Source organism: Microcebus murinus, chromosome 10, assembly GCF_040939455.1.
Source record: "Microcebus murinus isolate Inina chromosome 10, M.murinus_Inina_mat1.0, whole genome shotgun sequence".
Classification (NCBI taxonomy): domain Eukaryota; kingdom Metazoa; phylum Chordata; class Mammalia; order Primates; family Cheirogaleidae; genus Microcebus; species Microcebus murinus.
The window spans coordinates 63,474,169-63,485,226 of NC_134113.1; the positions used below are offsets into that span (position 1 = coordinate 63,474,169).

Sequence of the window (11,058 nt, forward strand, 5' to 3'; positions counted from 1 at the left end):
TTGAGTTTTGAAAAGATCACTCCACTTGTTGAGAGAGTGGATTTTTGCAGAACAGTCATAAGAAGGTTATGGAAGGTGCCTGGATAAAATATGACGATGATTTGTATGGGAGTTATGGTAGTGATCATGGTGAAAAGAGAAAGGACATACTTTAGAACAAAATAAGTATACTTAGCATACAAATATTAAATTTCTGGCTTTAAAAATTGGATGTTCTGACTATAAAAACTATTCCGGAGGATTGGAGAAGAACTGTTGTGTACGTGTAGGGGTGGAGTTTAAGGATTAAACATTCAGTTTTGTACATGTTGAGTATATGGTGTCTTGGGGGCACCTATGTGGAAATTGCAAAGGAAAATTTGAAATACAAGTTTGGGATTCATGTAGAAATCAGTAGAAGATGTAAATTTGGGAGTCATCTCATACAGATGCTGTAAAACTTAACAAAAAGTAATAATATGATGTGGAGCATAATACAGAGAGAAGAGAAAAGATGTAGAATATACTTCTGAATACATTAAAAATTTTGGTCCTATAAGGAGAATGATAAATTAGCAAAACGATCCAAGAGGGAGCACACAAAGGAAGGACACAGACTAGGAGAGTGTGGTTATATAATTAAGGAAAAAATGTCTAATAAATTGTGTCAAATACTAAGACAAGCCCTAGCAAAATTAAGCATTAAAAATATCCATTACATTTGTCAAAACAGTGGATATTTTTGCCCTTGGCCAGATCTGTTACAGTGTATTTGTAGGGACAGAAGCAATATGAAGGTAAAAAAGTGAAGAAAGCAGAGGTCAGCCTACTCTTCAATATAATTTTGTTTTCTAAAAATAGAGAAAAAAAATTACTGAAAGGAAATGATATTGGGGATTTAAAAATAAATATGTGAATTACTATGTAATTATTTGTTCTAATTTGTTATTGTTATTCATTCATTCATTTAAAACAATAATCTCTGATTACCTGCTCTTTGCCAGGCATTTTTGATAGATAGAAAAATAAAATATTTTCAGGCAATATATGCAATATGTTAAATGTATGCTACACAAAAACTGGAAAACAAGCCAAATGTCCATTAATTGAATAGGTGACCAAATTTTGGTTCATCTACATAATGGAATAACAAAAATGTAAAAAGGAGTAAAGAAAATCTCTGTACACTAATACGAGCGGATCTCCAAAATAAAGGGGGAAAAAAAAAAACCACAAAAACTCAAGGCAGATAAAGTTTTTGTTTCTGTATAACATTCTATGATTTATCTATAAAAAAGGGGAGGGCTATGAATGTAATTTATCTGTTCTATAATACATGCATCACAAGCATATCCAAATATATACTCTCTATAAAACTATATAGAGTATATAAAACTATATAAAACTCTATATAAAACTATATATGTTTTTTGAATAATAGCAGGATAAACCGAAAGCTTAAAAAATAATTTTCTATAAGGGAAAGGTTGGAATAGGTGAAGGATACAGAAGTAATACATATTTGGGACCATGTAAATATTTTGTAATTATAAAACAAAACTAAATTTATAAAAATAATACATAAAGGTCAAAAGAAAAATGAAATAAATGAATATGACTGCATGCAATGGATTTATTTCAAGTGACTTTAAATATAGTAAGTCATTATATATAAAAGCAGATAGATCTTAAGGCTAAAAGTAACTACAAAACAACATTGCTTTTCATGATCCTATTTTTAGTAATACTATTAGCATTAGTTTTTGAAACCATATATATGTGTCTATGTAACATATATGATAAATCAAATAAGGAAATACGCTAATATATTGTAGTTAACATGTACTTAATACAGTTAGAACCAATATCTTTCAGTCCAAAAATAAATAAATAAATTTAATATGAAGTTAAAGCTAAGTAAAAACTTCACAATGGAAGCAAGGAGCCGCCCGGTGGCCGGAGGCCGGGCAGCTGGACCAGTGTGGACACTCAGGCTTCCGAGGCGGGGTAATGACCGGTTAGCACCGAGTGGGGACCTGGCGGCTTCCAGTGTCCAAACCCCAGTCAATCCCAACACCGGGGCGCGGGTTGCCCAGTACGAGAAAAAGCGAAGATCCCTTACAGGCCCTGCGACGGCGGGGGCGATCTTGGAGGAGGATGAGGAGGAGAATAGGCTGCAGCCTGCGGGGACTTTGAGTACTTAAGGACACTAGAACTGAAGGCTGCCCACTTAGAAACTGTGGCAAAATTAGAGAAAATGGACCAGGATGAATTAAATATAAAGGGAGGTCAGCCAGTGACGGTCAAGGAAGATGCTCTTAGTGACTCTTGTGGATCTGTATCAGAAAAGAAGTGCTATTGCCCCGACCTGTTAAGGAACTGGCTTTCTGAGCCTGATGTAGGCTGGTCTTCCTCTGAAGAGGAATTGTCCATCCTAGAAGAAGAGTATCCTGGGAAAAAGAGAGCGATGGCCTATGCTAAGGAGCTCATCAACATGCATCACATGCATATGCAAATATATACTCATGTTTTTTGAATAATAGCAGGATAAACCCAAAGCTTAAAAAATAATTTTCTATAAGGGAAAGGTTGGAATAGGTGAAGGATACAGAAGTAATACATATTTGGGACCATGTAAATATTTTGTGGACATGTGGACAAACTTTTGTGTCGAAGATATATTCAGTGTAAAAATACTGACTTCCAAGCAGTTGAAAAAACAAGGAAGAAACCAAAAGAATGGGTGCCCACATTCCAGTACCAGAGCCTTTTCAAATGATGATTAGAGAACAGAAAAAAAAAAAAAAAAGGAAGAGGCTAAGAAATCTAAACCAGACATTGAAATGGTACATAAACTGCTCAAAAAGCGAGAGGAAGATTCGAAGTGTAAGAAGAAATTTACATCTGTCTGTCTGCATCTGCATCTGTCTCTCTCTCCCTCTATCATGATTTAGTCAAACAAAGGGAAGAGCAGTGGAGGAGGTCTCAGAAAGAGAAAAGCAAAGCAGCTCTTTTAGCCTCACAAAAGCTATTTAAGTTTATTGCAAGGGAGGAACAGAAGCAAGCAGCCCAGGAAAAGCAGCTGAGAGACTTTTGTAAGTCTAAAAAGAAAAGAAATTGATTTGTAGCCAGACCCTCACCTCAATCTATTCATGGTTCAACTACCAATCACAGGTTAAAAGAAGAAGAGCTCTGTGGAAACATTAGGACACAGCTGAGAGCCCAAGAGCTTTCACAGAATTCGTCCCCTCTGCCTTCTAGGCCAGCTTGCCTTCTCAGGAACCCCAAGTGTCTGGAAGAGGCTGTAAAATTGAAGTGTAAACACAAGGTTAAGTGCCAGACTTCTGATATTGAAGACTTTCCTGACAGATATCAGAAAGACCTCCTGAAACACAAGTGTCCAACATTCTTAACAGTCTTTAAACCATTCAATCTTCATGCATCTTCACGTGCATCTACTAAAAGAGAAAAAATTTTGGCAGACATTGAAGCAGATGAAGAAAAAGAAACATGTTGGCCTTATTTGTCTCTAAGGAATAAGTGACCAGCAAGAAGTGCAAGTGCAAAGCCTTTGCTTTGCAGCTGCAACCCTCCAGTGCCCATGGTATCTTCCAGAGGACAAGAGCAAGCCATAAGAAAGAGTGAAAAGAAAAGGAAGAGAGAATATCGACAAGGACTAGAAGAAAGAGAAGAAAAATTAAAAAAACAGGCCACTACTATTTGAAGGAGGGTCGTTCAGAAAAATGCAAGCACAGCACCAGAAAAGCATTATCCTAACACCCTATAAGCACTAGGAATATCTGATGAGTTTGTTTCAAAGAAAGACCAAAGTAGAGAAGTATTTGAGTACCTCAGCAATCAAGAGATGAAAAGTTTCACTGAAGACAAAGAAAGTTTTAATGAAGAAGAGAAATTAGAAGAAAGAGAGAATGAGGAAGAATATTATTTTATTGATACCAACAGCCAGGATTCTTGCAAGGAAAAAGATGAAGCAAGTAGAGAAGAGAAATCTGTTGAAGAATAAAAGTGAATCAGCAAGGTCTACTCTCTATGCCCTTGCTGTGTTTGTATCGGGGAGTCAGCAGCCACATTGGTGATGTTAAGAAAATCTAGGGGAGACTCCACAATATGCAGGGCAATTGACTGAGCAAAGTCATTTGTAGCCAAAAAGCTGAATCCTACTTATTGGTCATTTGGTTAGTTAAAGTAAGGCTTTGCCTATTCAGTTGTTTTGATCACTACGTGTGGTCTGTTTGCAACTATGATCTTACTTGTATTTTTAAAAAGTGTTTGAGAATCACAGCTGTCACAAACTGATTAGTTGTAAAAATATGCATCATTATTTTTGGTAGGAAAAATGGCTTAGTATTCAGAGCAGAGAGAAGTATTGGCCTTTGGTGATTTATTTTTTAAAAATTCTCTGGAAAGCATGAATCAATGAATATTTTCAAATATTAAAAAAAAAACTTTGCAATATTAAATTGGATTTCAAGTGACCATATGAATTCATCAGGCAATTTGTCTTAGCAAATATGTATTTCTTTCACTGTACTCACATAAAGAAACTAGAGATTATTAGAGATATGTTTGTTTCTATATCTGAACCAGCTAATACATAAATAAACCTAGAAAATTTTGTTATATTAGAAAGAAAGGTAGCTGCCAAGATTACCAGAGTCACTTTCAAAAGACCCAGGGACCAGCTTAAAATGGCATTCACTGGCCAAAGATGGTATAATTTGAGCATTATCAGTAAGAAAATAACTGAGACAGATTGAAGCATATAAAATATACTTAAATCCAGGAGTTTATAATAAAATTTTATAAAAATCTCTACTTATGTAGGATGCTAAGGAAAGATCTCTGAAAACTGGTAAATAAAAGAAATGAATCAAGCATTTATTTAGCCTCTAATGAATGAACTCTATGTCAAGATAAATAATTGATGAGGTGAGGTTTGACTTTATAGAAGAATTTCAGCTAATAAATGAGGAAGGAATTATAGAAATTAGAATACCAATATTTTGTAATCCTATGAAATAATCCATCTAGTCACTGAAATATTATTGGCTGTTATTATATCAAAGAGAGAGACAATTAGATATAAAGCTATTGGAAAAAGTGTACACAAGTATGATGTAGTTTTGCCAAGAATTTGAAGCTAAATCTGAATGAGAATCTAGTTCTAACTACCACATTAGAAGAAAGACAGGGGCAAAGGGACATGTTAAATAATTGCATGGGGTTGAAATCAATACAGTCTAGAATGTGGGAAACTATAGAAAAAATGGCCTACTTTCTATAATAAACAACTTATAAGGAAAATTAGGGAAATAAAAAGAGACTTAAGAATCATTTCAGCCAATTGCAATGCATGGTCTTCATTTTATTTCTGATCTGAATAAACTGGAAAAGAATAATAGGACAATTGGGAAAATGTGACCTAGGTTAACTATACTAAGACACCTGATGTTATCAAAATTTTGTTAATTTTTATATGTAATTATATTTTTAAAAGAGAGTTATTATCTGAAATTCATACACACTGTGGTAACTAGCTACCAATATTTCCTTCAGTGATCTTTTCCTCCCCGTATTCACAGTCTTGTGTAGTCCCCTACCACATTGGGTCATGGTACAAGAAAAGTGATGATGTGTGAATTCTGAGGTTACGTCATAAAAAGCATTGCACTTTCTATTTTGACTTGCAACATTTGCTATGGAGGAAGCCAGACAGTGTACCATGAATATACTCAATCAGACCAATAAAAAGCCCCACAGAGGAAAGAATTGAGAACCTTGGCCAATACCCAACACTAGCTTGTCTTCTATGTGAGTGAGCCAATTCAGAGGTACAGGGAGAACAAATAGCCATTGGGTGTTAATTGTTGAAACTGGGTAATTCATTGTGCCATTTTCTCTATTTCTGAATATGTTTCCAAATTTTCATAATAAAATTACTAAAGACTCTACTGATCCAAAGTCTCAAAGGCATGATTGTTTTCAATAGTGAACATAGATTACACTAAACTATTTACAATATAATGTGTATTGTATATAGTAAATAAATTATTTACAAACTCTGAAATGTCAATAGGAACTATAGTTGGAAGCTTTGATTGAGGAGTATATTTCCTAGGGACAACAAGGCTTATGCCTAAGCTGTCGGCAACCATTCTGAGAAATATTACCTAGACTGATGCCAAAGAAAAAATTATAGAGTTAATGGCTTACTTATCATTATTCTCAAATAATTTAAAATGATGAAGCCGGAAAATACATAACCTTATTACTAAAAATCACAGAAATTTGTCAATCAATTACTTTATCAAAAGCCTCAGAGGTTATCTAGTATACAGTTCCTCTTCTGCCATTAACCACTTCGGTACCAGTGTCAAGTATAGTCGATAGCCACAGATGAACGTGCACGTCGACTTTAGTCGACAGCTAAGATGTGAAGGCGCACAGCATAGCATCAACTTTAGCCGACAGCCATGATATGACTTTTCTAATTTTTTATTTATCAAAATAAAATTGCGAACATTTAAAAATAACATAATGAAAACATATATGTATATGTTACCTATTCTGATTTACATTACAAGTAAAGCTGCCTGTAAAGTAAAACAAGCTTTCAGTGCTCTAAAGCTTTCCTCATCACACAAGAGCAAAACGGATACACAGCACAAACTATCTATCGTGCGGACTATGAGTGCCGGCTGTGGGCAAGGTTTCGCAGCTGGTGAGTGCGATACCGAAGTGGTTAAATCTTTTTTTGACATCTCTAAATAGAAATTTTGTGCCCAATATTTCCTAACTGTAGATGCAATCAGATTTTATTATTGCTACATAGCAATTGCAGCACACACATATTTAAAAGTTAAACAGTATAAAGAAAATTTTGCTGGTGAATCCCACTTTAATGGCTCACAATTGTTTATAAATTTTAGTAAAGTATAGAAAGTATAGAAAAATTGAATATAAATTTGTTTGGAGGGAGGTGATATAAAAAATCTTATATTTTTAACCTTATTTGAAGTTTCTAAGAAAGATAATGATGGCAAACTAGTGGTTTTATTGAGTCTCAGAAAAGAAAACTTGAGAATTTCCCACACTAAAGTTTATTAAATAGACAAAAAAGTCATAAGAGACTGCTTGATTATATATAAAGAACTGCCTTAGGACAAGAAAGTAAAGAAAATTTGCTTCTCAACAAAAGTTTATATCTATCTATCTATCTATCTATCTATCTATCTATCTATCTATCTATCTATCTTCTATCTATGTCATCATTTATCTCTCTACGTCTCATCTATCCAATTCCGCAATACTTATATATTCACAGCTTGTGATTTCTAGTCCCAGAATGGGGTTCTCTCTAAAGCACAGCCCAAGAGAAATTACCATCTTTACAAATTTGTATCACATCCCTTAAGGTGATCCAAGTACATAGTCATTAGTAAAAAAAAAAAAAGAAAGAAAAGAAAAGAAACAAAACAGTAACTCTTCGTAACCCTGCCCCCACTAAATTTCTAACACTGCAAGACTCTTGGTACCCTTGACTCTCTACCTCTAAATAGTTCCTTGTCCCTAGTACCTTGATCCTTCAATGTTTCCTTCTTGCATGAGTCGTTACAATATGTGAAATTATTCCTATTCCTTTCTGCCCCCACCTCCTCCTAAAGATGCCTAAGTGATTATAATTCTTTCTTTCTGTTTACTTTTGTTGTAGGAAAACTGTTTATTCAGTTTTAATTATTTTTCTCAGAGAATGGAGGCTGAGCAAGAGGCTAGGGAGACAATGCCAATATAATATGTGCAAATCTGAGTGACAAAGGCATGTCACTCAGATCCTCCTTCGAGGGAGGACTGGCTCAGCCCCGGGGAGCTTGGTCAGCAGATTGCCCCAGCTTCAGGGTCTGTCTCAACTGCGGAGAACTGTCTCACTTGAGGACATGCCTTCAGTCAGTTACTGATTGAGGTGGAGACGTAAAGGCCAGCCTGTTCTGGCCTAAAACAGGACAACTCTTATGGGCAATTTTCATTCCAGAACTTCTCACCAAGTTGACTGAGGTTGTGGGACCTGCATTGCAGTTTGACTTATCCCTCTGCCCAATCTTGCTACCACCCTTTCTTTCATAGGTATCGATCCCTAATAAGCATCTTTCATTCCAAAATGTTGGTGTCTGCTTTCAGGGAGCTCAACATACAACAGTATATGTGTAGAGGGTGACTTCCTGCAAATGCTAATAATTTTTTTTTGTTTCTTTACATTAGTAAAACATATTGAAAGTTGAAAATAAGAATACAATAATAATCATATGGACATCAGGTATATTTCTAGTTTGTCTTTTTCCCTTTGTATATTTGGTTTATATATTGTAGATTATATTGGAAATGGACATGAATATATGATTGTGTATCCTCATTGATCACCTAAAATCATAAGATAAATGTTTAAGACATTTATCACACACTTGGGTGTAAAGTTTCTAACTGTGGAAAATTCCAAATGCTGAGTCCAATCTTATTTAACACTGTATGAGGAATCAGGAGGAAGGAACACAATGTAAGATATAAACCTAGTTGACAGAGCTCTTCTTTAGACGTACATAATGCATTAGGAGATCTCAGACAGATAAATACTAGAAGGAAAAGTGAGAGAAGAATTTCAGTGAGACAAATGTAAAATGATGCACCTGGAGATAATAGCTTCTAATTTCTCTGCCTAGCAGTCAGAGTGATCTAGTTAAAATGAGGTCAGATCACATCATTTGGCTGCTTTAAGTCCTCCAATGTCTACTCAGGTCATTCGGAGTAAATCCCAATATCCTTACAGTTGCCTATAAGACCCTCCATGATCTGGCTTCTGGTCACTTCTTGGATTGCGTCTCTTCCTACTTTCCCCTTTCCATGCTGCACCACATCCACCTTAGTGATTGTCAGTTAAGCATGCATGTTCCCACTGCTGGATCTTTGCACCAGCTGTGTCCTTTGAGCAGTATGTTCTCTCTTGTCTACATGGTTTCTCATTTAAATCTCACCATATCATTGAGGCTTTCCCAAACAATACTATTTAAAATTGCTACCCTACCCAGCCACTCCCCATTCCATTTCCTGCCACATATTTTCAGTGCCACCAGCTACCCTCTAACATCCTGCTTGCTTTGTTTATATATTCTGATTATTTTCTAGCTCCACCAATAGAATATGAAAGCAAGTAATTTTGTCTGTAATTGCTGTATCCTAGCCCCTAAACACAATGCCTGACAGACACATAGTAGTTATCCAACAAATATTTTTGGATGAATGAATGACTTTACAGTATAGTTTCAAAATAGTTTACATTAAACAAAATAGTTTACTAACTTTACACTTTAGTTTCAAAGATGCAATATGGTCCATTTGTATTCAGAAGTTTTAAATAGCAACAGGATAAATTCCTGCAAATGAAGGTGAACTCTGGCCAATAAATATTAGAGAGATGAATATTCTGATTTCTAGACAGATACCTTTTTTCTTGATGTAATTTATAGAGTCAATCCACAAAGAGTGCCTACATTTAGAAATTCAATAATAAAGCAGTTTTTGATATAAGATACTATAATATAAACCACCCTTCTTAAGGGCATTCACATTTTTCAAATACATTTCACATACGTAAATTCATTAGAACTTTCATTTAAAAGAATTCTGTTAGTATGCCTTTATTGCCCAAGTGTCCTTATGCTAGAAAGGATATAAAACAACTTTCTAGGGAGAACCTTTGTAACCTCCAAGAAAACGTGAGAATCTCTAATCAGGAATTCAATCTTTCTAGGCTTTCCAGTTTTCCCTAGAGATAGGTAATATTATATCTAGATTGATTGTCTTTAAAGTTTATAAACTTGTATTTAACTGGTTACTCAAAATAGATGCATTATATATCAATATTTTCTCTAATATAATATAAACCTGTGTCAACAGATGTTTATTAAAACTGAGCAAGGCAAAAGACCTTTTGGAGAACAGACTCAGTTTTAGGATGAATGAATAATTTTGCACTATCAGTTTAAAAAAATGTGACCATGACCCATTTGTTTTTAGAAGTATTAAATAGCAACAATCTAGATTCCTACAGATGAGTTTGAACTCTGGTCAATAAATATTACAGAGATTAATAGTCTAATTTCTATACATGTGCCTTCTTTTTTTGATGTGATTTTGATGTGATTTATTGGCTTCAGTTAGATATTTTAAAGTGCATTCTTCAAACGAGCTGCATCAACAGGGAGCTGAGTGCCTTGATAACATTCTATTGCTCTCTCTCCTGCCCACTACCTGCCACCCAACACATCTATTGAGGGATGTTTAGATAAACAGCACTATGAAACTTTATTTGAAGGATGTTGTTGAGGGAAAGCTCTCTTGCACTAAGAATAGGTGTATGTCTCATGAGTAACTGATTCTCTTTTATTTTATGGATACTGAGAAGTAACAAATCTGACTTTCTATGACATCAATAGCTGCTACGAAGCTACTTTGGTAAGCACATTTGCTAGAGTATCAGAGGTTGACCAGGAATACAGAAGACATCCCAGTTATTCCAAACAGTTAGGATTTTAATGCAGAGAATTATTGGCATACACAGCCAGTGGCGGGCTTGGTGCACAAGGCTATTAGAGTTAGGTGACATATAGGAGATTACCTGGAAGCTCTGGCAAGTCTAATTCATCTCTGCAGTTTCTAGTCTTAGCTGGTTTCTAAAGCAGATGATTCTCGTAACCTTGTCTTCTGCCTGGGAATCTATCTGTATTTGCCTCCCATAGCTGCCAATGGCATCTCCCTCTCTTCTACCTTCCATATGTCATACAAGCAGAACCCTATAGGGAAAGGTATCCCGGTGATGCCCAATGGACAACAAGCACAGAACACCTGCAAGCTCTTGGTGACTTGTAAATCCAATAGATTATGAAAACACATATGGCAATAAAATGCCATTAGAAGGAACATTCGTGTCAAATGTGGAGAACTCACTACCTTCCCTATCCATCAAATTCCATGTAGAATTAGACTATGCACCACAGTTATTCTCCTGGA

The 11,058-nt window shown here is 35.3% G+C and overlaps 1 pseudogene; it reads left to right on the forward strand.

Moving 5' to 3' along the window:
* The first annotated feature begins 1,910 nt into the window (after positions 1-1,910).
* On the forward strand, positions 1,911-4,003 carry LOC105878022 (protein FAM161A pseudogene; annotated as a pseudogene).
* The last annotated feature ends 7,055 nt before the right edge of the window (positions 4,004-11,058 follow it).